The sequence below is a fragment of the Pinus tabuliformis genome, chromosome 7, assembly GCF_031772625.1.
Source record: "Pinus tabuliformis cultivar Carrire ecotype Pingquan chromosome 7, CPIR1, whole genome shotgun sequence".
NCBI lineage: Eukaryota > Viridiplantae > Streptophyta > Pinopsida > Pinales > Pinaceae > Pinus > Pinus tabuliformis.
In genome coordinates, this window is record NC_142293.1 from 1,965,371,308 (window position 1) to 1,965,379,085 (window position 7,778).

Consider the following 7,778-nt stretch of genomic DNA (forward strand, 5'->3'; position numbering starts at 1 on the left):
ATTTGTTTTCAGCCTTCTTAATATGTGAATGATAAAAAGAAAGATAATGCGCAAATCTGAATTATTTTTCAAAGCGACAATTACTAACAAGTTTCTTTTCAAAATCAAAATGAAGACAATGACAACACTTTGCGATTTGGAATTGAAAACTTGCTTTCGACACTAGAAAAACTACTAATTCAAATCAAATACAATAGTAACAGGGTAATCGACTATCAAGAACAATCAAACTCTCTTCTATGATTGAAAACGACACTTGCGACACTTTCAAATCAAGAAACGACAATATAATTACGTTACTTCTTTGTAAAGGAGAACTGAAAATGACTAAAAAAATACATAAAAACATTTACAGTTCTTTTCACAATGGAGGCGGAATAATAGCAAGGAAAAGGGTTTCAAACAAAGGTGCACTGACTACAGGCAGCAAAACTCTTGAATAGATTTCAAAAGAGCGAACATAGAAACCAAAATTTAGGAACAATGCCTAGTCTGATCAGCGCACCTGCAACACAGTGAAATTGAAATGCAACACACCTACTACACTCGGGAAGTGCGCTGAACCTGAGATTCATAGAACAGACAATGCGCTGGACCAGGGACGAGACTTTGATTGGGTTCCGGGTCACAGTTTGCAGTTCAGTTCAGGGATTTCGGCTGAGCAAGTGGTAATCAGTAAGTTAATCACAGGGGTAGATCTAAGGAGGTTACTAGAGCCACCACAAGGGCAATTAGAGAGCTTGTTAATCAATTGTTTAAATCATAAACAAAACCCAGAGATTGACTGAAGCAGTGTTGATCTACTTTGCACTTGCATAGCAAATGCAGTTCAAAGGCTAGCTGGCTTGACTTCAGGCTCCGTCTGTAAGTTTATAAAGTAAACAAATGTAGATGAACAAACAATCTACTCGCTCCCCAGCGGAGTCGCCATTTTGTTACTGGGAATAGTGTCTATTTAGAACTGCTAATCCCACTAAGGCTGGTAGCTACCTTAGAAACAAACAAAGTAAAACTACTTTCGTTTTCCTTTATGAGAGATAGATGAGAGAAGAATAAAGGATACCAACCTCTGTCTTGTGCCTGGTTCCTTGCTCGATTCCTCTCTCTTCTTATAGTCCTTTGCTACTTGCTTTCTTGTATACCCAGCTTCACAGAGTACCTGTAGAATCAAAGTAGCATAACACTATATGAGAACATAGATCTATTACCATAAACAATTTAGGATCAGATGTAAATTGACCATACAAATGCATAGAACATAAATCACACAAGAGTATGGAGGAAAACATGAATAGCTTTATTGATAATCAAGAAAGAGCCAAGAGAGTTACAACCAATTATTTTGACCCAGCATCATCCTCTCAGCAAGTAAGCCCTTCTTCACCTCATGAAAAGCTTAGATCACTCAACACTATGATGTTGCCTCAAGAAACCAACAACAATTCCTTACAAGATGCAAAATTCCAGCCTCCGGATCTCTGGTATGAGGGATGCATATATAGATGTCTACAAGGGAGATGATTTAGCTTGTCATTTTATTAGTTTCTTCCCTCTGATAGTTCTTGATTCCACTTGGAGATTGATGATCTCTTACTCATCCCTGGTCGAATTCAGAGAGGCAAGTGTCAGAGGAGAAGTTTCTGGAAGATTCCATGCCTCTCCACCTTGCAGATTGACCCTGCCATTTGTCCCTTTCGCCCAACGCACCCCATAGAAGGGATTTTTGAAATGCAATGCACCTACTGTGTGTATTTATGTAAGGTGCAACACACTTTTCTTATGGAGCAGGTGAAATGGTCCAGTTTTGACCAGTTCTGAGTAGTTTTTCATGGAGAACTTCTGGGAGAAGCTGTAATCTGTTGACCTTGTTCTTTTAGGGGTTAGAACAACACCTTTAGGGACTTAGGAGCCCTTAGTTTATGGACATTTATGCTTGGGGTTGTAGTGCCAAAAAATTTCTATAACATGAGGGGAAATTCATTGAACAACTTAATGACATTAACTTCCAACATCAATTTTGTATAAAAAAAATTGATGGGAAAACACTAATATGGGGCAAGAAGTATTCAACTACTATAGAATGGGCACCATCATCAGGTTTGCAATTTTGAAGTTCATTCCAGATCATCCAATATTTGCACCAAAAATATTGTTATTACAATCAGTTGGTGAAGTTCAGAATGCACGCAGATAAAATAGAGATATAAATTATTCTGATTTCCTGGAAGAAATTAAAAAATGTATTAGATATACATATGAGTACTTCGACATTGTTGATTCAGTTTGGTGGGAGTTATTTTTCAATAATCAAAGTGATATCATTTCGACAATGACAAATGAAGATATACCTTTGAAAAAACCATTTATTTGGCCACACCATGTGTCAAATGAACATGAGGAAATAAACATTGTTGAACAACAACAATCTCAAGGTATTATTAATTCTTCACAGGCAGAGGAAAGAGAGATGTATATTGGTTCCAAAGGTCTCGTGCACAACGTGAAGCCATGGAAGACCTTTATAGGGGTTCAGTACATGATATTAAGGAGGGTTGCATGATTTTAATGCTAGCAGATGGAGATCCCAATGGCTATCCATTCTAGGTTGCTAAAGTTATAAAGGTCTTTATATAAAATGAGGATGTTATAAGTGTTGAAGTACATTGGTATGCCACAAATGCACACCCATTCAATGGTGTGTATAAGCCAGAGATGGTAGTTAACAAAAAAAATGGCAGAAAGAGAAAAAGAAAGGGTATAAATATAAATTGCCGCCGCATAGACCTATTAAAATTGGAGGATGTTGACATACTTGTTTATGACTTCAACTTAACAAAGAGAGGAACCCTTCGCTTCAAGACGATAGAGATTCTAAACAGGTTGTTACTAGAAGGAATAGTGTTGAGATGGGAGTCTGCTGAAACTAGTCATAGATCTAGAAGAATTTTGAAACCTGAAGTGTTGGGCATGCATGTGGGCTTAGATGGGGCACTAGTTGATGAAAGAGAAGAATATGGAACATCTTCATCAGCATCCAGTCACTCAACTGAAGATGTGAATTCCGATGTTGTGCAAGAAAATATGAGTGATTTTGAATAATTGCTTAAGACAGTTTTTACAAATGATGTATGCATCATATCTTGAAATAAAATTAATGATTTCCATATGGTGTTAAATGAGAAGTTATGAGGCATTTTAATGTTGTTGGATTATATGTCTTAATTATGATAATTTTTATTGTTTAAAATATCTACAATGCAATATTAAATTAGAGATATTATGTATGTTTTACTCAATATAAAAATAATAACTTTTGAATTCATTTAGTGATTTAATTCGTTCATAATGTCATGGTTTTTAATTTTATAGTTGAAAAAAATTCAATTTCTTTTGTATCTAGCATGTTATGGTTGAAACATGTTGAATTTATACTTAGGAAAGAAAATTGATATTCTACCAGAAACATTAATGTGTTTTTTTCTTCATAAACAACTTTGTTTGGCACATAAAAATTTGGTTTACTAGCATTTTTTAAAAAGTTTGAAAATTGGCCCTAAAAGAAAAATCATTGTTCTAGTATCATCACTTTCGTTTTGAAGCTATATTTTGCATGAAAATTTCGTAGTAAATTTCATAGTCACTACCATTTTTAAAACATGTTCAAAATTGACCCCTAAAAAATAAAATCATTGTTCCAGTATACACACTTTTCATTTTTAGCACTGTTTTTGATGTTTTTTCGGGGATTTTTGCCAGAGTTCTCGTTTTGAGTTTATAGTTCCCTTTTCAAAATTTACATAGTTGTAATCAGTCAAATCCAAGAGCACATCCTTCAAGAAAAGAAAAGACAACTTATAGAATAAAACAGAGGGAAACAATGTCTTGTAACCCATTGGAGAAAGTTGAGAAGAACGAGAGCTGCCCGACTTGTAGGGCCAATAGATTTATGATTGGCTGTTTCAACAAATCTCCTAAGGATCTACAATTCGAAATTAAAATGATCAATGTATACAAGAAAAGAGAAATCGACAATAAAAGAGCTAAAATTGAAGACTTAAAGGATAAATGCAAGCACCTGGAAGAGGTTGTGGATTATATAAAATCATTAAATCAAAGTCAACAAGAAGAAACCTCCTCTAGGTATAGCAAAAAAATGGGGACAGCAGCCGGAAGAGTCAGTGAACCAATTTTGGTGAATATGATGTAATATTTTTTTTACTATGTTTTTTAAATTTGGTTTTTTACTAGGGCAATTTGTTAAGCAGTATGCCTTCTTAGCTTTTGAAAACTTTAGAAACAAGGTTTCAAATGTTGAGGCAAGGACTGTGCTCCCATTTTGTGCCTCACTTGAGAATCAGCATCCTCCAGAATGTAAAAGGACTTAGCTTCTTCTTTTCTTTTTTGTAATACAAAAATATCTGATCTTGTTAAAAAAAAAAACATCATATAGTTATATATTATAGTTCTATATATGATATATAACATACTTTTACAACTATTTAACATAACATAACATTAATATTATATATATATATATATATATATATATATATATATATATATATATATATATATATATATATATAGCATTAACGTATAACTATATATATAAGTTCATGTTTCAACAATGCATCATTAATAGATACATTAAATCTTTCATGAAAACTGCATTTGGTCTAGTGAATAAAAGAATTTAGACTAGTTTTTAATTTGTACCATATTGTTTCATTATGTAGTCTGTTGTACAAGAAACATTGTCTTCATGTGCTTGGACCTAGTACATGTCATGTGTGAAAGTCAAACATTAAGAACATGAAGTCTATTGTAGTATTTGGTTGGCATGAAATTTTATTAGTTTTGTAAATAAGTTTATTTTAAAATTTTACATATATATTTACATATATTTATGCGTTATGAATTAAATGCATTATTTAGAAACAAAAAAAAGTGTGAGGGTAGATTTGATCACTTCTTTCGATTGTGTTTACATGGAACTCAATGTACTTTGGTTGATAAATTATCAAAAATTGGACTCTAAAGTTTAGGACTTCAGGCTAGATTATTCTGCTTGAGATTAGAAATCATTTTTTGTCAACGTTTTTTCTTGGATTAGTTTATATGTATGATATGTATTATATGTAATATGTTGAGGCATCCCATATACGTACTCCAATTGTAGTCCATCGTAGTGTGAGAGGTTATGTTATACATGGTCAGGCTCGTGATAAATCACGTAGCCCACTGAGAGTTCATGTTCCCATCGTAGAGCCTGCCTCTGACGCTAGTCAGAGTGTCATATGCAATGATTTTGTCTCTGTTGATGATCATGCTACATCCAGTGGACTTTCTTTGCCGATTTCAAGTACACCTTCTGCATTTTTAAATCCTCTTTAAACTTTATGTGTTTATGTCTCGAAAGTTTCTTTAATGTTTAAATTGTCCTCAACTGGTGTGTTTGAATTTAATGTATATGTTATTATGCTTCTAGTTTGTTAATTATATATATGTTAAATTATGTTTATGATTTATAGGTCCTCAAAAGGCCGAAGTTGAGGATTAGAGTGCAGCATCGATTCCTTTGTGGGATGATGCTACAACTTGTATCACATTAGAGGATGTTATGACCTGTCATACAAACATCACAACAGAGATAGAGAATATCATTGCCAATTCACTGACTCATCTTGCATTGCATTTGATTTTGGATAACATGACTAGGTTGATTGAGACATACTGGAAGTCGGGCCCACATAGCCACATATTACAGTTCATACATAGGGTGAGGAGGCATGAGGTTAGAGGCTGATATTCTTGGGACATGGAGAAAGAGGCCACCAAGGACATTGATGTTCATGGGGATTTGTTTGACATCCCTCCAAATCTCCCTGCTAGACATAAAGGTATGATCCTACTGAAATATTTAGTAATTTTCATGCAAACCCCTTTCGTGTATGATAGATTCATTGGAACTCTTGATAAGTTCCCCAATCATGACCAGGTCACTATTTATTTTGCTAAGAATTTATATGTATAGTTTTTATTACATAGGACGTCGGATTACATTGATACCAGATCTTATTTTTATGGTATTGGCATGGGATGCACCTATGAGCACAAGGGGGCTCGTATGGACCCTAGGAATGTACCACCACCTCCGATGTTCTTGCCACTACTGTCTTAGAGCTTGGTATTACCAATAGAGCTAGAGGATTTGTCACAGCTTGGTGGTGAAGCGTGAGAGATTATTGTAGACAACATGGAGGCGTTATTTGCTAGTGTTTGTGTTTCATTGGATGGACAGATTAAGGGACCACCACCATTGCCTCATGACCCACCAATGCCCTTATATGATGATGCATTTTTCGTGAGTTTTCCCTTTAACTAGATTTTGGCACATACATGTCTGTATTTCATGAGACTTGGACGGTGCATGATTTGCATGATATAGATGAGGTGCGTATATATACAATTTTTTTTACTCTTATTGTCAAATTATGCATAATTATTTATATTAAAATTTGTAGTTCGTATTAGCTTGTATTTATATTAATATGTTCATGATAACATGTAGACATGTCCCGGCTATATGGATGAGCTTATAGGTCATCCAAGGGGATAGTTGATTAGCCAGGGCATCCTTGACTAGAACATGTTTCCATGGATTCTCCTGCACCTCCACCTCCATCTTATATGTTCACTAATGTGTAGGAGATTCAGTATGTACAACCACATGGACCAACAGTCGAGGTAAAAAAAAATTATTCCTAAGATTTCAACATTTTCTTTTTTGAAGTTACGTAAATATGCTAATTAATCTATAGACTAATTGAAAATTGTCCTTTCCATCAAGTACATAGCCCCATATGCAGACTGCCATTGATGCCATTATAATGGGAAGACATGAGAGGGATGTTTGGCTTAGAGGCGCTAATGATACAGGTCCATCGATGCAGGCCCCAATCATCGAGCCACATGGAGAGGAGCACCAAACCCAGATTCATGATCAGATCCCCATCCTATCGGACTTGCATTTTGACTCGACTGAGGTTAGTAGGTTCATGTATATGTAATTAAAAATGTGGTGCAAAATAATTTATTTCCATATTTTTATTTTGTATAAATAATTATCTAATTAGTTTGAATTTTAATGTGTTATATTGTAGTGCCAGCTTATGGACACTTATTTTGCGTGACATAACTCACGTAAGAGTTGTGGTGGTACTTAGAGTGTCATAGTTTGTATATTTTAAGGCTCGTTTCATAGGGCATATATCCACATGTGTGATACAGACTTTGTATATTTTCATACATGGACATTTTATGGATGTACATCATGGACATTATTTTAGTTTATGGATCCTTATTATTTTAGTTTATGGATGTTCATGTGATATTTGCACTTTTTATACAATTTCATATGGATAGTTTATTGATACATGTATTCACTATTTCACTTTATGGATTTGTATTAGTGTTGTTTATGGATGCTCATTAATTATTGAAGTTTATGTATCTATTAAAATTATTTTGTTAATTTAATCATTTTTCTAGACACTATAGCTTTTATTAGTAAACTATATATTCAATTTTGATTTCCAATTTCATAGACTAAGAAAATAAGTACAATCTTAAGTTATGATGCAAGTCACTTTGATACTTAAAATGAACTAAAATATATGATTTATCAATTTAATATTTAACATGGAAAAATTCCAATCATGCTTCATATTGGCTCGTAGAAAGAGTCTTAGTGAAATCAACATGTATGTTATTACAAT